The sequence below is a fragment of the Natator depressus genome, chromosome 5 (genome assembly GCF_965152275.1).
Source record: "Natator depressus isolate rNatDep1 chromosome 5, rNatDep2.hap1, whole genome shotgun sequence".
Classification (NCBI taxonomy): domain Eukaryota; kingdom Metazoa; phylum Chordata; order Testudines; family Cheloniidae; genus Natator; species Natator depressus.
Genome location: NC_134238.1, coordinates 84121185 through 84142310, shown reverse-complemented (window position 1 = coordinate 84142310; position 21126 = coordinate 84121185). Strand labels below are relative to the sequence as shown.

The 21126-nt window shown below is 48.1% G+C and overlaps 1 protein-coding gene across 15 annotated transcripts in view; it reads left to right on the top strand.

Annotated features, from left to right (window-relative positions):
• Nucleotides 1–21126, top strand: part of SPIN1 (spindlin 1) — a 123759-nt gene that overhangs the window by 39166 nt on the left and 63467 nt on the right. For 10 of the 15 annotated variants that reach the window (XM_074953121.1, XM_074953120.1, XM_074953109.1 and 7 more), the window contains exon 2: nt 19106–19209. The exons of the other annotated variants lie outside the window; for them this stretch is intronic. The gene's annotated coding sequence lies outside the window, so the exon portion shown is untranslated. The remainder of the gene's footprint in view (nt 1–19105; nt 19210–21126) is intronic. 15 annotated transcript variants of the gene reach the window in all.

The following is a 21126-nucleotide window of genomic DNA, read 5'->3' as shown; positions in this document are numbered from 1 at the left end:
CTGACTTCCCCTCTAACCAGGGGGGTGCTCAATCCTGCCCTCCGTCCCAGCCCCTGCCCCTGTCCCGCGTCTTCCCCTGAGCGCACCCCGTCCCCGCTCCTCCCACTCCCTCCCGGAGCTTCCTACTCTGCCACGAAACAGCTGTTCGCGGTGGGCAGGAGGCACTGGGAGGTAGGGGGAGGAGTTGGTCAGTAGGGCAGCTGACAGGTGAGAGTTGCTGGGGAGAGGGGGAGCTTGGCTGCTGGTGGGGGCTGCTGAGCGGGGAGAGAGAGCTGGGCGGAGCCTTCTTCCCTCTGTAGCCCTGGAGCACCTTCATGCACGCCAAACCCTTCATCCCTGGCCCAACCCCAGAGCCCTCATCCCCAGCTGGAGCCCTCACACTCCTGCACCCCAACCCTCTGCCCCAGCCCTGAGCCCCTTCCCCTAGCACATGAATTTTATGTGCACCAGTATGAAGGTGATGTGTCACACATCATCTCCATATTTTTCTCCAGCCCTGGAGCATCCACTACGTTAGCACCTATGGGGGCACCCGTCCCTCGGTTCCAACTCAGGCCTGGACCAGCTGGGGGAGGGGCAGCCTGAACCCAGCCCAGGACCGGCTGGGGAAGGGGCACCTACCTTGGCCCCAGCCCTGTAGCTGCCACGGTGGGGAGAGGTGCATCTTCCCCTCCAGCCCAGGTGCTGCTGTGGGGAGAGAAAGATGGGCAGAGTCTTCACCCTCTGCCCCAGCGCAGAGCCCCTCATCTCCAACCCATCCCAGAGCCTGCACCATCGGCGGGAGCCATTGCACCCCAACCCTCTGCCCCAGCCCTGAGCCCCTGCCCATAGTTCGAACCCCTCGGCCCCACCCCCACCACATGAATTTTGTTTGGTGCACCAGTATGAAGGTGATGTGTCACACATCATCTCCATATTGGTGCACCTAACAAAATTCATTCCACACCTGTGGTAAAAATTAGAGGAAACACTGACTGCATCTCTAAAAACCTTCAGGAGAGGATTGCAGAGTACCTCCGTTAAAGTTTCATTGAGAGGGCTGTGAGAGTAGTTTTTGGACAAGGAGCCTTTAAGGGAAGACTGGCAGTCAGAGTCAGGGGTGCGTAAATACTAGGACTGGCTGGGTAAAGACTACACCAAAAGGTTTGGGATGAGGAGACCTAAGAGGGGGTGACTGGGTAAGGGTGCTGGAGGTGCAGAAGACTGGGAAGGAGTTTGTGGAAGGTACTGTAGAGGACATGGCCAGAGGTGTCAGGCTGTAGAGGGGCCAGAGCAGAAAGGTCTGTGATGCCCCTACAAGCACACTCCCTTACAAACTTCAGATTGAACCAAAGAACCCAGTGCGGCGGCAAATACCTGGGAACTCTCATTCCCCTCTAGTGCTGATGGACACTAGAGCATGACAGCCTACTACAGCTATCATTTATTCTGGTACCTCAAGTGGTAGAGATCTGTGCTGTGGAGCTAAAGGTGTTCCAACCCTGCTGATGAGCCATGTGGGTTTGTGATGCCACATACTTGTTTTTTTCAGTTTTCTTTTTTAAGAACCTAGGAAATTCAGTGCACACAAACTATGGTAAAAACACAATTAAGGTGGAAAATTCAAGCACACAGTAAAAAAAATGCCAGAATTAAGAGTGCCTATGTGCGGACAACCTTAATTTTGGCCCTTCCAGACTATTGAACACTTAACTTTGGAACTTTAGTGTTCTTTTAGTGTAGTTTATTGTGTATATTTAAATATATTGATGTCATACCAGTCAGAAAATATGTATTGCATTTTTTCTGTTTTGTACTGCTCGACATATTGACAAAAAGCTTTTATAGTGCCTACTGGAGAAAATAATGGAAAACCTAAAGTAAAATCTAATTATTTGTTTCCATGCCTCTCCAGCAATTTCATTACAATGCTATAAGAGTTCAGTGACACAAATTACAAGTTCAGGTTGCAGTTCTATAATTATTGGTTCCTACACTGTATTTTACAGAGTTAATAGAAATGCAGAACTTGCTGAGATGAAAAAATATCAAAGGGGAAATTCTTCTTTATTCTAAAGTTTGTGTTCTGAATCTGGCTATGCCTAATCTATCTTCTCTGATCAAGGCATGGGTGGAGGGAGAAAGTGTTCTTGTTTCCCCCCCAGAAACGCCTATCTTTGACCTAATAGAAATCGGAGCCTTGTCTTCTTTCTTTTTCTCTAACAGCTTTTATTGAAGATTTTTAAGATTCTTAGCTGTAGGGTGGATTTGATCTAAATCAAATTGATTAAATCACTAGTCAGGAAGACTCGATTTAATCATGGATTTCTACATAAAAGTGCATTCCAAAAGTGTTGGTTGTTACATTCTTCACAACTCAGAGATAGATGTAGGTTTGATTTTTAGAAGGTACACACTATACATTTCTTAAAGTGATTTATTTTGAAAACTTTTCAGATTAGTATTACAGCTATATAAGAAATTAAATGATTGGTAAAATGAAATAACCAAACAAAGGTAATTGAAGCAGATAGTTCACCTCCCTATGACTTCATAAATATCTCCAATTCAACAGGTTAATCATTAATATTTGGAGGATTTTCTTGCCACGCTGTATTAGGAGGAGAACATCACCAGACAGACATTTATATTGTTTTATTTAACTAAAACAACAACGTTACGTATTTTGGATTTTTCTTCTTCAACAGCAAACATATACTATTTTAACAAAACAAGCAGATGAATTTTTGAATTTCGTTCAACATTCAAATTTTTTTTAAAATCAGGTTTGTTTTTGTTAAAATTGTTTTTAACTGAAATAGTTAAATGAAGTATTTAAAAAAAACCCCAAAACATTAAACCAACCGTGTCAGCCAGCTCAACATGAGAAATATAAAATATTAGCTCCTGCAGCTAACTCAGTCGTCTTCACCTTCATTTTCCTGTTGTTTTCATAATCTGGAAAAGAAAAACAAGTTTTCCTCCTTTTTCAGGTCCCAAACGATTTCTCAATTTGGAATGAATTAGTCCAAAGGAAGAAAATATTCTTTCTACACCAGTAGAAGAAGCTACTGCTGTTAAAAGTGAGATTATCACTTCAGCAGTCTCTGAATCCAAGTGCTTATGTGACTTCCACCACTTCCCTGGTGTGACTTTCTTTAAAACATGATCAGCAAACATGTATTTCTTGAGTGGTTCATCCTTAGCTCTGAAGTTTAGTATAGTTGGCATTATAGAGGGATGATTGCTGGATGTCCATGTCATAGCCAACTCCTCTTCTTCAGCAGTTAAGGTTTGACCCTGGTACAGAGTATTGAGAATATTTGCAAGAAAATGAGCTGGAGACAGTGCTTGTCCCATTCATTTTTTTTAATGCTCGTAATTTAACTTGGTCATTGCATATTTCTCTTTTTAAGATCTCACTCAGTTCCTTCCAAATTTCAACAGCGTCGGCAATAAAAGAGCTATTTCCCTGCATTTTGTTCAAGACTACAGAAATAGGCTTCAGGGTACTCAGCATGTGTTCAACATTTCTCTTAAGCCCAATGTTGAGAACTTTGGTTGTGACCGTGCCATCTATTTTTTTCATGATTTTGTTCACAAACTGTCATCAGATTAGGCCAGTTCTTGATACTGTGTTCAAAACAGTCCACTACTGAGTTCCATCACACGTCTTGTGGGAGAGTTAGCATGGTTCCTCCCACTTTTTCAGAGCAGCTGCTGCAAAGTGGTTGTTACGGAAGTATTTTGGAATTTCAACAACATTATCCTTTATTTCTGGAACACTGAAGTCTTTGGCTAGGAGGTGCATGAAACAAGCACTGCAACTGTATGTTGTTAGCTTGGGACTCTCTCCTAAATTTCTTCTCATCTTGGATACATTTGCAACATTGTCTGTGATCAAGCTGCATACTAGACATTGGATTTTTTTTTTCACAGTTTGTTATAGCTTCTACTGCTACTTCTTGTAAGTATTCTGCTGTGTGTGCATTTCCTGAAGTATCAGTTGTTTCTGTCAGGAAGACATTCCCTTCTTCTGTTGTCACACAAGCACATACAACAGGATCACTGTAGACATTGCTCCACCCATCAAGATTCAGGTTAACAATTTCAACCTCTAGACCTCTTGCACACTGCTCAATTTCTCTTTCATACACTTTACCCAGCAATTTGCCTGTGACATCTGCTCTGTTCGGTGGACTGTATCCTGGTCTTAATGACTGAACCCTGTTAAAACAGTGTGGGTTCTCAATCATATGGAAAGGAGAGTTTATTGCATAAGCAAACCAGGCAAATTTTTCATCAATTACCTCTTTTTGTAATCTGCTGGTTCTTATCACAAATGTATCTGTGGTTGTTCCTGGATGACGGAGATTTTTTTTTTTTCTTTTTGCTACAGGTGATATGTACTGTGGCTGTGTGACATACATGATTTGACCTGAAACGCTATCATTGGCAGATAACTCTGAAACTGTAGAAAATGATGGTGATCTTGAAGGTGGATAGTCTTCAGAATCCTGTATGTTGAGGATGGATTCTCCTAAACAAAATAAGTCAGTGCAGTTATTTAATTATTACCATACTGCTCATTTAGTAGTACTCACTGCATTCACTGACACTCAGTACTACTTTAATGGTGAAATTGTAAAAGGAAGATCTGCCTATTTCAGCTATTTATTTTTTATCACAACTGCATCTAAAATGATAGTACCATAGAGTAACAACTATATTTTTTGCTTAAACGTGAGAATTCAAGAATAGTTCAGAAGGAAGACAGGCAGTCCTTAAGAAAAAAGTATGAAATAAAAAGTTTACCAACCTGAAGATCCTGCATGTTCAGACGTGTTCCTTTCATCAACTTCAACACAGCTTTCTCCTGAGAAGCAACACTTCTCATGATGTTATTTCATTCAGGCAACCAGGCCTTGCTTTTCTTTGTTGCACTGTTCGCACGCTTGCCTGTCTTACCCACAGGTAGAGGAACTTCATTAGAATATTCCCAAACTGGGTCTCTCTTACTGCCTGCTGCCATTACAGGTCTTCCCTTCTAGTGAGAGAATGGTATGGTGGATCTCAAATCAATGAAGGCTACACTCAGAAAGACCTCAAGACTTCTGGAATATGTTGCTCAAACAGATTCACTTTTGTTTCTACTGCCTGTCCCTCCCTTTTCACATTTATCATCTCCTTGTCCAGATCTGTGTTGCCTCCAATAATCTTCTATTCATTGAACGTTTTGAAACGTTGCACTTTTAGAGAGCGGTAAGGGATTGACTCTGTGTACGCAAATTTGCAGAGGGACACTAGGGTTGAGGTCTGTTATTTCTCACCTCTATATATTTATTTAAAAACATTTTTGTTGTTAACAAGCATGTTATCTCTGGAGACACAAATCCACCGTTTGAGAACTGCAAAACTAAGCATGTTTGATGGTATCTTCTAGACTGAGCACTGAGTCCCATTGTGTAGATAGAACGATTAACCTAATTAATCTATATGGCAGCCCCTGGAACCCCATAAAATTGGGTCCCTAATCCATGAACTATTGGCACTCATTTACAAGACTTTTCTTAAACATTTACATGAATATATTGTCTCATACTATAGAATTAGAATTTATAATCCCTACTCCATGATGAGATATCTGAGCTATAGTGTATCTTAATTAAAACTTTCTTTAGATAGGTTTTTTTCTGCAAAAAGCATTTTATCAAATTCAGATTTAACTTTAAAAGATCTGAGTTTTTTTATTTTTTTTTAAATCATTGATTGTTATCCACCCTGCTTAGCAGTATTTTTAAAGCAAATTGAATGTACAAAGTAATGGAAGGACTTTGCTCTGTAATCTAACCTGAGTAATGAAGTTCAGTTGTGTAACTCACGTACAATATCACTTTGAGTTATCACACTTACCAATCTCAAAATTATCATTTTTTTCCCCCTTCCCCAATTACTTTATAGCTATACATTTGCCTTGGTGTCACTATGTGCTGGGGACAGAGGGCATAATTTAATTTGTGCATAGAGCAGTGGTCATCAACTGGTCAATTGTGATCTTCAGCGGGGCTGCGGTTAAGACAGGCTCCCTGCATGCCCCGGCCCCACACTGCCTTCAAGCAGTGCCACGCAGCTCCCATTGGCCGGGAATGGGGAGCTGTGGCCAATGGGAGCTGTGGGGGTGGTGCTTGCAAAGAGGGACAGCGCGTGGAGCCATGTGCCACACATGCCCTCCCCCTCCGGGGACGCAGGGGTGTGTGGGTCCCTTCCGGGAGCAGTGTGGGGCTAGGGTAGGCAGGGAGCCTGCCTTAGCTGCACCGCTGACCAGGAGCTGCTGGAGGTAAGTGCTGCCTATTGGGAGGCTGCACCTCAACTCCCAGACCTGAGCCCCCTCTTGGAGCCAGCACCCCAAACTCCTTCTGGCAGCCGAGCCCCCTCCCAGAGCCTGCACCCCAAGCCCCAGCCCTGACCCCCTTCCCAGAGCCAGCACCCTGTACCCTCCTGCACCCCAACTACCTGCCCCAGCCCGGAGCCCCCTCCTGCACCCAAATTCTCTCCCAGAGCTTGCACCCTTCACTCCCTCCTGCACCCCAAGCCCCTGCCCCAGGCTCAGCCCAGAGCCCCCTCCCACACTGCGAACCCCTCGGCCCCAGTCCAGAGCCCACACCCGCTCCCGAATGCCAGCCCCTTACCCCAGCCCGGTGAAAGTGAGTGAGGGTGGAGGAGAGCAAATGGTGGAGAGAGGGGGAATAAAGTGAGTGGGGCGGGGCTTTGGGGAAGGGGAGGGGCCTCGGGGAATGTGTGGGGTAGATCCTTGGTTGCTCTTGAATTCAAAAAGTGATTTTGAGTTTAAAAAGGTTGGATACCACTGGCATAGAGGATGTGATTTTTAGGGGTTTTTCTGTGTTCACAGTGTGTGTGGTGGTATGGAATTTTGCACCCACATTGCTACAAGTGAAGGATGATAGGTAATTGTGTTTAGCACTTTGAGTTAAACAGCTGGCAAACAGTAGGAGTACTTATGATGACCTCCAAAAGTAGCCCTCTGCTCTTGTTCTGAGTGTCTCTGTCTGTCTGCCTTTGCAGAGACAACATGCATACAGAGGCAGCTCTATTTAGATGGCTTGCTTTATTAAAACAGATTGATGGTGTAGTGTTAGATTGTTATAGTGTTAGATTAAGAGCAGCTTTCTGTTTAAAACTTGACACTTAAATGCTCTTAATCTACATGGTTACTTGGGTTGCCTTCAAATTTGATGTGCCTCAGGTGCGAGGGGTCCTGTTAGTGATCTAAATTTGGGGCCATTTAACCCCGGGGCACCCCAAGATGCAACCATTGGTTTGGGGAGGACACAAGCTTTCCTTAAAGTTGTCAGGTTCTTACAACCTATTTTTCCTTATAGATAGAGATCAAATCAGGTCTCAGATCATTGTATCGGGGTTTCAAACATCTGAGGACCTGATGCTCTTTGGAGGAAATCAAATTAAAATTTTGTTTGAAAAAAGATGGTGCTTTTCCAGTTAGGCATGCTAAGGTTTACAAGGCTATTCAAATGCCTAATGGGTTATACTGAGCATGTGTGGAATAAGAAGTTAATAGGATTTAGTCTTCGAAGTTTCTCATCGGTCGGGTGGCTAAAAAATACTGCTTTGAAACTGACCCACCCAGCCATTGTCACTTCAGGTTCTACCTCGGTCAGAAATTTGGAAGGGGTGGAATAGCCTATTGCGAAAATCTGTCACTTGTTTTTAATTTTTTGGGGAATATAATCAAGTATTTTTCCCTTTAAAAATGCAAATGCTGGCAAGGGAGAGACATTTTAGGGGGTAGAGAAGTGGAAGGAATAGTGGGGAGAGGCATTCAGGGTTGCATCCAGGAGGAGGAGGGATAGATGGGGATGGGTGAAAGGCAAAATGAGAAGGAATGGGGGCTTCGGTGAGGGAGAGGGATACGTGGGTACTGAGTGACGGACTGAAGGAGAATAGGGTCAGCCCCACATTTTCCCCTTCTGGGTGTGTGCCAAGATCTTAGAATGGTCTGAGTCCCTCTCCCTACCCCCCATGTGAGCAGGCATCTGAGTGTTCCTGCCCGCAAGGGGTGTCTGAGCCCTACTCCCTGCTACCCTGTGCATGTGGCAGGATCACAGGGCCTCTTGCTTCTCTGGGGCGGCTCCCTGTCCCCCTCATGTGAAATGGGATATTGGAAAGGATTGCCTCTATGGGGGTCTCTGAGTCCTGCTTTCCATCCCTGTGTATGCCAGTACCTGGGGACCCCTGCCCATATATGGGGGTCTGATCCCCCTCAATGTGTCACCTCATGTGATCCAGGTTTTGGAGGGGGCTTGCCTTGCTCGGGAGTCTGATCCCCATTCCCTACTCCCCTGTATGAGCTGGGTGAGAGGGAAGCCTAGATAAAATTAGAGTGGTGGGCGGGCAGCTGGATTGGAAGGGGAAAGGCTGGTTTGTGGGGCTGAGCATCAGGGTGAGAATGGTGTATAGGGCAGTGGTGCTCAAACTTTAGCAACCCATGGACCTCCATTTTGGTTTAAAACTTTTCACAGACTCCCAAGGCCCCCTGCTCAGCCCCAGGCCCTGCCCCAGTCCACCCCTTCCCCCAAGACTCACCACCGCCACACTTCTTTCTGCCCCACTTCACCCCTGCCCCTTCTCTTCCCTGCCTCTTTCCACCTCCTCCCCCGAGTGTGCCCTGACCCCGCTCCTCCCCCACCCTCCCAGCGCTTCCTGCACGCTGCTGAACAGCTATTCTGCAGCATGCAGGAGGCACTAGAAGGGAGTGGGAGGAGTTGATCAGTAGGGCCAGTGGCCCCAGACATGACTTGCAGACCCCCTTGTGGACCCCAATTTGAGAAACCCTGGCATAGGGCTAGGATCAGTCAGTAGTCCACTTGAACTGCATGCTATCTATAACTGCTACAATGACCACTAACCCCTACCAGCAAGCTTTCTTTTATTCATTCTTTCTCCCCCCACCGCTTTTAAAAGAGGGGAAATTAAGTTCAGCAAAACTCAAATTTCAGAAAACACAGAGTTACAGTACGTAACTTTAACTCTGCCCTCTTTACCCCAAAACACCCATAACATACATATACTCTCACTCTTTTCATGTACAAGAAAGGCTGTACTTGCACTGGCCCTGTTCTTGAATACTTAGCTTACTTTCCTTACAGAATTCCACAGTTATGAAATTTAGCAGCCACTTTGTGTACTCACAGGATGCCCTCTAAACCTATACTTTCCCTTGCCCATCAATAAACTCAGACTGATCTCGTATCCAACTTTATTACTAACACTTTCTGTGGCAAGACCCCCTCCACCTCCCAGTGCCTACACAATATTTCAGTATGATAGACTAGCTCCTCAGGGTACACATGCTGTCCTTTCTTTACTTGCACACATGGAGAGGACAGAAATCTGATCTCATATCACAGTCACAGCTCTTTGAGAGTCCTCAAACTAATCCCTCGTCTCCTCAGCTCACAAACACACCTCTACCAACCTGCCTCAACTATTGCTTCCATCATTCAGACGCTTCAAATACTGCTACAGCTCTCACACTGAACACTGCTACAGTGCATGGTGATAATTCCCAGTGGCTGCTGTCAGCTCCAGGAAGTCAGAGTCAAGGTTACAGAGGTATGTACCATAGCTCTGTATTTCCTAGTTCTTCTTTGAGTGATTGATTGCTCACGTGCATTCCAATAGGTGTGTGCGCACGCCGCATGTACGATCACGGGAAGCTTTTCCCTAGCAGTACCCATCGGGTCAGCTGTGGAGACCCCTAGAGTGGCGCCTTCATGGCAGTGTGTATATATATACCCTGCCACTTGCTCAGTTCCTTCTTACCGCCCGTGACAGTCGCTGGAACAGCTTAGTCTCTTGCTTTTGCAAGTGCCTTACCTCGTGGTTCCCTTGTTTCTGTGTAAATAGTTGTTTGTTAGTTGTAGATTAGTTTAGCTTACTTTGGGGAGTTTCCCCCCGTTCTACTCTCACTGGCACCGGGGCATGCCTTGGTCGCAGAGGTTTAAAGCATGCAAGAGGTGTGCAAAACCTATGCCAACAAGTGATCCCCACACCGCCTGTCTCAAGTGCCTCGGGGAGGGCCATCAGACAGATAAGTGCCCTATTTGGAGGAGCGTCAAACCCAGGACTAAGAGGGAGCAGGACTATCACCTGAAGCTCCTCTTGATGGAGTCGACCCTTCAGCCACAGCCTGAGCCGATACAGGCATCCTTGGTGCACAGCGCACCGGCCATGGTGTGGGATGTCTCGGCACCGAGAAAGGACTCTGCCAGGGAGCACCGGCACTGCTCCCCGGCCCACAAGGCAAGTGCTTCACGGAGGCACTGTTCACAGTCCCCGGTGCTGCATAAGAGAAAGAAACCAGACATGGGACATTCGAACCAGACAAGGACGTTCGCATGTCAGGAAGCCGAGGGGGGATTCCAGTGGCGTATGTCCTCTTGCATGACACCCTTGGTCTGGTCCCCAAGAACTGGTGCCGTTGACTCTGGCCCCAGTTGCAGAGCCGTTGAGTCTGGCGAGAACGGACTCTCCTACCCGTGATGATTTGGAGGAAGAGCTTTACCTCCCCTCCACTCTGGACACATATGAGGTGGCTCGAGACCTCATTGATATGACGGCGCAGTACCTTGCCCCGCAGGTGCGGAACCTGGCCTCTCAAACTCGGGCACCGCCAGTAGCACCGTCAACGGCACCGACTATGGCGTCGTGCCCGGCACCGCAGGCGATTACAACACCAGTCATAGATATTTAGGTCAGAAGGGACCATTATGATCATCTAGTCTGACCTCCTGCACAACGCAGGCCACAGAATTTCACTCACCACTCCTGCAAAAAACCTCACACCTATATCTGTGCTATTGAAGTCCTCAAATCGTAGTTTAAAGACTTCAAGGAGCAGAGAATCCTCCAGCGAGTGACCCGTGCCCCATGGTACAGAGGAAGGGAAAAACCTCCAGGGCCTCTTCCAATCTGCCCTGGAGGAAAATTCCTTCCCGACCCCAAATATGACGATCAGCTAAACCCTGAGCTGATATGGGCAAGATTCATCAGCCAGATACTACAGAAAATTCTTTCCTGTCAGTCATGACACCGTTGGCTATGGCGGCACCATCGGCAGCGCCGACACCAACGGTGGCGCCACCATTGATTCATCATCACAGGAAGCCCATGATGTTGCGGTGCTGATCTCTGTCTCCCCAGTACTGCTCCCTGGCACCGTCGGGCTCCGCTCCCCAGTGGTTGGGTACAGAGTACTCATTGGAGTCGGAATCATCTGTGTCCTTACGCAGCCACTACCGCTCCCGGTTCTGGCACCAGCACCAATCCCGGCACCGTAGGGTGGCGGAACAACCGGCACCAGTCACCACTTGGCCACCCCAGTTGCAGGGCCCAGTGTAATGGCCCTTTTGGACCCCCTGGCCTACCACCAGGCTCAAGGTCAGGGATCTAGGCCAGTATCGGTGTTATTGGTCCCCCCATATCCCTCCATCAGCGACATCGATGGCACGCTACACCCCTAGGGCCCCGAGGATCCTTTATGGGACAGGGCTGTTGAGCGGCCGCAGACAAGCACAGCCCCTCCTCCACTGACGTTGGTGGCACTTGAACCTCCAGTCACGGGGTGCTCCGAGGTACCTGACCTGGCCTCCAGAGGACCCGAGGGGCAGGAAGACCCTGTCCCGGGAACCTCTTCCTCCTCTTTGCCGGACGAGGTGGTTGCGGGCACCTCCACCACTCTACCACCAATGGATACCAAAGGCCACCAGGACCTGCATAGGAGGGTAGTAGTTAACCTCAACCTCCAGGCAGAGGAGGTTATGGAGGACTCAGATCCGATGGTGGACATCCTCACACCCGATGGTACTTCCAGAGTAGTTTTGCCCCTCATAAGGACAATTCAGAACACCACAAAGGTGCTCTGGCAAACCCTGCCCTCTATACCACGAATGGCTAAAGGGGTCAAGAGACTCTACTTTGTGCCGCAAAAGGGCTATGAGCACCTGTTTACCCACCCCCAGCCAGGGACTCTGGTGGTTGATGTGGCAAACCACAAGGAGTGGCAGGGCCAACCAGGCCCTGTACCTAAGTCACGTGACGCCAAGAAGCTGGATCTCTTTGGCCGTAAAGTCTATTTGACTGGGGGGCTCCAGCTTCGGGTAGCGAATCAGCAGGTAGTGCTTATCCAATACGCCTTTAATTCCTGGAGCTCGTTGGCTAAGTTCCAGGAGTTAATCCCAGCTGATTCTCGCAAGGAGTTCGGTGCGCCCCTTGAGGAGGGTAGAATTGTCTCTAGGACTGCCCTCCAGGCAGCCCTAGGTGCAACGGACTCTGCGGCTACAACCATGGCCATCACTATGAGGCGCAGTGCATGGCTTCAGGTTTCGGGGATCGCACCTGAGGTCCAAAACACAATACAGGACCTCCCCTTTGACTGTGAGGGCCTGTTTGCTCAAAATACAGACACGCACCTGTATAGCCTGAAGGACTCCTGGGTGACTCTGAAATCTCTGGGGCTGCACACCCCAGCGCCTCAGAGAAAGCCCCTTAGACCTCAGCCCCCGTCCCATTTCTACCTGGAGCCCCCTAGGCAGGATCAGCCTAGGAGGAGGGGCAGAAATAACAGGAGGTGCCCAATGCAATCCTCATCGGGCCAAGGCCAGGGTTCAACCAAACAGCCCCCTGGCCCCAAGCCCAACTTTTGAAGATGTGCACAAGGACGGCGCACTAGTCGCCTTTTTGGATCTTCCCTCCCCTTCCCCCCCCTTGTGAAGTGACTCTCCCGCTTCTACCGTGCTTGGTCTCAGATCATGTCAGACCGCTGAGTCCTCAGCATGGTGGAGGCGGGATATTCTATCCAATATTGTTCCCTTCCACTCTCCCACCCCCCTTCCCCGTTCCTCTTCAGGGACCCCTCTCACGAGAAACTCGTTTCACAAGATGTACAATCGCTCTTAGCTCTAGGAAAAAGAAAAGGAGTACTTGTGGCACCTTAGAGACTAACCAGTTTATTTGAGCATGAGCTTAAACTTTAAATAATGAGTTTAAATAATAATAAATGAGTTTAAATAAACTTAAATAAACTGGTTAGTCTCTAAGGTGCCACAAGTACTCCTTTTCTTTTTTCTTTTTACGAATACAGACTAACACGGCTGTTACTCTGAAACCTGCCATCTTAGCTCTAGGGGCAATAGAGAAGGTTCCTCAGGAATTCCGGGGCAAGGGGTTATACTCCCGCTATTTCCTCATCCCCAAGACCAAGGATGGGTTTCAGCCTATCCTGGACCTACGAGACCTCAACACAAACATAAAAAAGGAGAAGTTTCACATGGTCTTTCTGGCCGCCATCATTCCCTCCCTGGATCCGGGAGACTGGTATGCCACCCTCGACTTGAAAGACACATACTTTCACATTGCTATTATCCCAGCCCACAGATGCTTTCTCAGATTCGTGGTCAGTGGCCAGCAATACCAGGTTAGGGTGCTCCCATTTGGCCTTTCAGTGGCCCCACGGGTGTTCACCAAGTATATGGCGGTAGTAGCAGCGTTCCTCCGTAGGCGCCAGGTGTAGGTGTTTCCATAGTTGGATGACTGGCTCATCAAGGCCGAGTCCCAAGCACAGGTGGTGAAGCACATATCCCTGGCCTGGGCTACGTTTCACAGGTTGGGACTTGTATTGAACGAGCCCAAGTCCACGTTGACCCCCCCCCAACACACACAAAGAATAGAGTTCATCAGTGCTCTCTTGGACTCAGCGCAAGGGCCTTCCTTCCGGAACTGCGTTCCAAAGCACTCACGGACGTTATCCAGACCCTTCTCCGCTTCCTCACAACTACAGCCAGGAATTGTATGAGACTATGGAGGCACATGGCAGCCTGTACATACGTGGTACAGCATGCCAGGCTGTGCCTTCGGCCCCTCCAGACATGTTTAGTGCAGGTGCACAGACCGGGCAGGGACCCATTGTACTCAATAGTGACCCTCCCGCCTCAAATTCTCCACTCTCTCTAATGGTGGCTGCAACCACAGCTGGTTTGTGCGGGAGTACCCTTCACAAAACTGCAGCCCATGCTTTCCCTTGTCACAGATGCCTCGGCGCTTGGTTGGGGAGTGCATCTGGACAATGTCAGAACCCAGGCAGAGCTATCGCTGCATATCAACATGAGGGAGCTGCAGGCGGTTCGCCTGGCATGCCAAGCTTTTCATGCCCATTTTCAGGGCATGTGCATATCAGTGCTCATGGACAATACTGCAGCTATGTTCTATATAAACAAACAGGGTGGTGCTTGTTCCTCTCTCCTTTGTCGGGAAGCCCTCGCACTGTGGGACTTTTGCATTGCCCACTCCACACACCTGCAGGCATCGCACCTTCCGGGGGTTCAGATCGAGCTGGCAGACCGCCTCACGAGTGGTCCCTCAGACTGAACATCGCTCACTCAATTTTCCAGAGGTGGGGCTCTCCCCACATGGACCTGTTCATGACGCGGAGCAACAGGAACTGCCAGAGATTCTGCTCTCAGACTGAACATCGCTCACTCAATTTTCCAGAGGTGGGGCTCTCCCCACATGGACCTGTTCATGACGCGGAGCAACAGGAACTGCCAGAGATTCTGCTCCTTCCTGAACCACAGCCCAGGCTCCACCGTGGACGCCTTTCACCTGTCATGAATGGGTCACCTGCTGTATGCATTCCCGCCATTCCCCCCATACACAGGGTGCTCCTCAAGACTCGTCAGGACAGGGCTTCCTTAATCCTCATGGCGCCAGCGTGGCCCCGCCACCACTGCTTCACCATGCTACTGAACCTCTCAGCGGACAGACCAGTAGTGCTCCCTCTATGTCCAACCCTAATATCACAGGACCACAGTTGTCTATAGCACCCCAACCCGGAGTCACTCCACTTCATGGCGTGGAAGCTCCATGGCTGAACCCTTTTTAGCTTCAGTGCTCTCGCTCAGTTAGGGAGGTCCTGTTGGGGAGTAGGAAACCCTCCACTCGAGCCACGTACCTGGCTAAGTGGAAGCGTTTTTCCATTTGGTCTCAACAAAGGGGAACTGAGCCACAATCAGCCCTAATTCCCCTTATTTTGGACTATCTTTTAGATCTAAAGCACCAAGGGTTAGCAATATCATCCCTAAGGGTATACCTTGCGGCCATTTCGGTCTTCCACCTGGGAACGGTGGGGGGATCAGTGTTTGGTAATCCCATGGTGAGCAGGTTTCTTAAGGGCCTCAACAGACTTTATCCTCCAGTACGTCTGCCCGTCCCCCCCTGGGATCTCAACCTGGTCCTGTCATCGCTCATGGGGGGGGCCCCCCTTTGAGCCCAGGGCTACTTGCCCTCTCTCCTACCTTCACTGAAAGGTGGCTTCCGTGGTGGCTATAACCTCCGCTAGAAGGGTATCCGAACTCAGAGCACTGACCTCCGAATCGCCTTACACGGTATTTTATAAAGACAGGGCGCAGCTGCGCCCCCACCCTGCGTTCCTGCCTAAGGTTGTCTCCCAGTTTCATGTGAACCAGGACATATTTTTACTTCTGTTCTTCCCTAAACCCCATGCCACAAACAGGGAGCGCATGTTCCATTCCTTGGACGTTAGATGGGCCTTAGCTTTTTACACTGAACGCACAAAGCCGCCTTGTAAGTCACCACAGCTCTTTATTGCTCTTGCAGAAAGAATGAGGGGGCTCCCAATCTCATCACAGCGCATCTCGTCATGCATCCCGTTCTGCATCAGGACTTGCTATGACTTGGCTAAAGTTCCAGCCCCGCCGATTACGGCGCACTCTACCAGAGCGCAGGCGGCGTCTGCAGCTTTCCTGGCGCAGGTTCCTATCCAGGACATCTGCAAGGCGGCAACCTGGTCTTCATTCCACACCTTCAGTTCCCACTATGCCATTACCCAGCAGGCAAGGGATGGTGCTGGGTTTGGTAGGGCAGTCCTGCACTCGGCAATTTGGTGAACTCCAACCCCTCCCCCGGGGTAACTGTTTGGAAGTCACCTATTGGAATGCACGAGCAATCAGTCGAAGAAGAAAAAACGGTTACTTACCTCTTGTAACTGTTGTTCTTCGAGATGTGTTGCTCATGTCCATTCCAAATTCTGCCCGCCACCCCACTGTTGGAGTACTCCGGCAAGAAGGAACTGAGCAGGTGGCGAGTCGGCAGGGATATATATACACTGCCATGAAGGTGCCACTCTAGGGGTCTCCACAGCCGACCCGACGGGTACCACTAGGGAAAGGCTTCTGCCGATCGTCCATGTGGCAGTCACGCGGACACACCTATTGGAATGGACATGAGCAACACATCTCGAAGAACAACAGTTACAAGAGGTAAGTAACCGTTTTTTGGTTTTTGTTTTTTTCTGAAATTTGAGTTTTCCTGAACTTTATGTTCTGTAAGGGCACTGGGAAACTCCATGCTGCATAAACAAAGGCTTTTTTTTTTTTTTTTGTTTGCTATCCAGTAAGTAATCTTTAAACTTTGTATATTGTACACTTCTTAATGCTATGCTAAAAAGGAAATCTCCAGGTAAAAAAAGTGCCCACTAGAAAGAAACAAGGCTGTAAATGTTAATCTTCTGTTGGTTTTGTAGGCTTCTATAACAGGATCTTTTTCCCTGCTTGCACAACTGGGGGAGCATCTTTTGGTACTTCCATCTTCAAAGGAAGTGTCCACTGTTAACTCATTATGAGGGGTCATCCTTGCTGTGTATGTGGGTATAACAGAAAACTTTTCCTGAGGAATAAGGAATAGAGACCTGAGTTATGCAGACTTGATCAGTTTAGGAGCAGCAGAGTAAGACAGGTTCTTGTATCCAGGATCAAAATGTGATTTCAACAAGATTTCTTTAGGAAGGAGGTTACCTTGACAGAATGTCTCCTGCTTTGTTCAGGCCTTCCCTCTGACACCTGAGAGGGTATCTATGTAGCAGTGATGGACCAGCGCTGTGTTTCTGATCTTGTGCTTTGAGAGTTGAATTTGTGCAGAAACCTTTATTCTACCTGACTGAAGATAAAAGCAGAGTTTTTGGATGTGTAGAACCCTGGGGCATCATGCATAAAGCACATACTAGGCACCCTTAAAATTTTAACCTGTAATTGAACAGGGTAAAGATAGTGTGTAACTATCTACATGGAAGACACTAAAAAAGGAGTCAGACCAAGATTTCCCCCTCTAACTAGTGCAGGGGTGGACAAACTTTTTGGCCCGAGGGCCACATCGGGGAATAGAAATTGTATGACAGGCCATGAATGCTCACAAAATTGGAGTTGGGGTGTGAGCTCTGGGGTGGGGTTGGGGATGAGAGGTTTGGGGCGCAGGAGGGTGCTCCGGGCTGGGATCGAGGGGTTTGGAGAGTGGGAGGGGGATCAGGCCTGGGGCAGGGGTTTGGAGCGTGGGGAGAGGCTCAGGGGGTGCAGGCTACGAGCAGTGCTTACCTCAAGTGGCTCCCGGAAGCAGTGGCATGTCCCTTCTCTAGCTCGTACACGGAGGTGTGGCCTGGCGGCTCTCCACGCTGCCCCATCCGCAGGCACCACCCCTGCAGCTCCCATTGGCGTGTGTAGGAGCTGGAGTGGGGACATGCTGCAGCTTCCGGGAGCCATGTGGTGCGGCCCCGACCCAGCACCCCGGCTGGAGTGGGGCCAAGGCGCATGGTACAGCTCGCAGGCCAGCTTAAAACAGCTTGCGGGCCGGATCCGTACTTTGCCCACCCCTGAACTAGTGGGTAGTTGTTGGGCTACTCTGGAAAAATTCATACATTACAAGTTAACTAAGGATACCTAGTTAACTGCTCCCTATGTAGGTCCATCTGTGGCCAAATTGCATGAAATCTTCAATATCAAGTGAAGACAAAATTACCCAAGGAATATTTTGGACTGCAGAGTTCATTGAAGCTGAACTTTCTACAACTGTCTTAGGTGCTACAATGTATCCTTTTTACATTTCTAGGGCTGCTGTAGAATGGCTAACCAGCCACATGCAAGTAAGGTAATGAAGGCTGTAATCTTCAAACTTTCATACTTTTAGATAGGCAGAGCACCTGCAGCTCTCATTGACCTCTATGGGATTTGTGAAAGCGCAGCACTCAAAAGTCAAGCAACTCTGTATTTAATTGCTTAGTGTAAGATACATGTAAGAGCCTAATTTTCGGGCCACTCATCGTTGCAAAGTTTGGCCTGAGTTTCCTGTTCTGAGGGAAGTTGGGAAGTCTCTTTCAAAAACTAATTGCGTGGACAGTTGAGTTAGATGTGGATGGCAAGTTGGTCAAATGACTACAGTGCCATTGATTTGCTAGTGAAAGCACTTGACTATGTTTTTGATCAAGAGAACATGTGGGTAATCTGACCATTTTCAGCTGGCAGAGCTGTCCCTTGGGCACGGCGACTTGGGGCGACCACTCTGGGCCCCGCGCTTCGATAAAATCATGAGGAGGCGGGCATGAGGAGGTGGGTGGGCGAGTGGGGTGAGGAGGCGAACGGGCAGGTGAGCAGCAGGCAGGTGGGCGAGGAGGAGCCCCCCTACCAGAACCTCCCCTTCCCCCCAGTGCCTCCTGCCCACTGGCAGGCCCCGCCGATCAGCACCTCCCCTTCTCCCCCCCAGTGCCTACCACCTCCTGTGGATCAGATGTTTTGTGGCGTCAGGAGGCGCTGGTGGGGGGGAGAGAGGCGCGAGGGTGCAGCATGCTTAGGGGACGGGTGGAACTGGGCAGGGAAAAGGGTGGGGTGGGAAGAGGCAGGGCGGGTGCAGAGTGGGGGTGGGTAGAAGCAGGTCGGGGGTGGGGCCTTGGGGCAAGGGGTAGAGTCGGGGCAAGGCCTGGGTGGAACCGAGGGAGAGCACCCCCTGGCAGATTTGAAAGTCGGTGCCTATGTCCCAGGCCCTGTGCCTCCATAGGGACGACCCTGTTAGCTGGGGAGGCTTATTTTAATCATAAGCTGGATACTTTTTTGAATGGTATTTCTGGAGAAAAAGTTCTTGTAATCTCCCAGGGCAGGTAGTCTGGAATGTAATCATTCTATATCTTTGCTCTTCTTCACAGTTAATAGAAAATCCTACACGTTTTTTTGTTGTTTTGTTTTTATTACAGTCTGGACTGGCATAACAAATGATGAATGGATTCTGTCAATTCAAGCAAAGACTGACTTCACAAAATTCCTGTGCCTTTCATCTCCCAGAGTAACTGAGTCAATTGTATGTATGAAGAGTTTTATTTCTTCAAGCACTTCACTCCAGATAGAAATCATAGGTGTCTGAAGGAACAGCAATTTGGCTGTTAGTTACACTATATAAAAATCTCAGAATGAGAAGTTGGACCAGTACAACTTCTAAGGGGAAATCCTATGCATGTTGGAGGTATTGAAAGAAACCTCTCTGTGACAGTCTTTTAAAACCATTTTAAAAAAAATGAAATCACAGCTGTTCGAAAGATGTGTGGAGATTTTGGATGCTAGTCTTGAAGAGCGATTATTGGTCAGGGTGCAGATGAGGTATGAAAGGTTTATGATAAACTGCAGAACCACATCCAGTCTTTATCATGTGTTCATTTATTTCAGCTGTAATGAGGCTATCAGTCAGGAGTCCTTGGACCTTGACATTTGAACAAGCACACCAAAGCACTTAGTTTCATAGTACTGATGCCTTCAAGGTGTTTAAGCTTGCTTTTTGTAATGCGGGTCTTATTGTTACCTTTAGAGTGAACTGAATGCAGAAACTTATTCAGACACAGATCATCCCTATTTACATCTTCTTCAAATTGTCTCTGCTGCATAAATAAAAGCTCTGTGGATAAGGAAGGATGATATTTACTCTTTGATTCTACATTGTGTACACTGACAGCTATGAGATGAGCATTCTATATATGTCTCAAGGAAAGATAATGGAAATACTTTAACATTAGAATTTCAGTGTGATGGTTGCACATTAGATTCTAACCAGCATTGACATGTTCTCTTTAAAAGTGCAATATTTATTGTCATACATACCACAACTTTGTAAAGCTGCATAGAAAGCTGCAAGTCATGGAACTGTAACATTTTAAAAAAAAATTATTTCTCACAAAAGATGACTTAATTTATTTTTAACCTTAGTACAGCTAAGCAATGCATGTGGTAGGAGAAAGTTGGAACATATGAGTTGCTCGGAGACTTGGTTCATGGGAAGATTATTCTCTTGTAAACCCACTGAGCTACAAAGTCTTCAATATTGCTGGGATAAATTTTGATGGGAAAATAAAAGAAGAGCTAGGGTAATCTATCAAATAGCTGATCATTGTTGTAATCAAGCTTCCAATGTGGAATTCCAAAATTAAATTACATTGTTGGGGGACGGGGGACGACTCCCAGTGAGAGTCAGCTGCTTCTTTGAGTAGTGGCCCTGTGGGTGCTACACTGTAGTTGTCTGCGTCTGTGTGCCGTTCGATCGGAGAACTCTGGTAGCAGTGTCTGTTCAGCCTGCACATGAGCCGCTCCTCACCTGCCATGAGGCTAGCAAGCATGCACGGGGGAACCCTCCTCAGCTCCTTCTCAACTGCCTCTGGATAGAGACAGAGCTGTAGCTACCCATTTGTAGATGGTTAACTCTTTTAGAATAGCTAATTTTTAGCTTCCTTTGAAGCCTTTTTTCTTTTTCTTTTGCATTTTATGTTGGCCATGCTTAGAAAAAAGGAAAGGACTAGTCTCCCATCAGCCCCTGTGCAGGGCGACCCCCCCTGGAAAAGGGTATGCCCAGCTCTCTGAGCTTCGAAAAGTGCCTCAGTTGCAAGGAATCTATCTTGGTGACTGATGGACGCTCTGCGTGTTTGCTGCCTGGGAGAGAAACACACGCCACAGAAGTGTGGCTTGTGTCAGTAACTGAAGTCCAGATCCAGGAGAGACAGAGAATGGAGGGCTCAAACTCCAGTTCATGGAGTCAGCCCTTCAACCTCCAGAGTCCCTATGGGAGCCTTCACCACAGCCCTCTACTTTGAATGGAGGTGAGCCCAGAGAGATGCCCATGAGCCACTCACTTAAGGCCTGTAAGAAAAGAGAGTCCCTGTAGTGAGCCCCAATCAAGCTGAAAATGATCTCCATCTCAATCAGTATCATCAAGTACAGATGGCACTGATGCCAT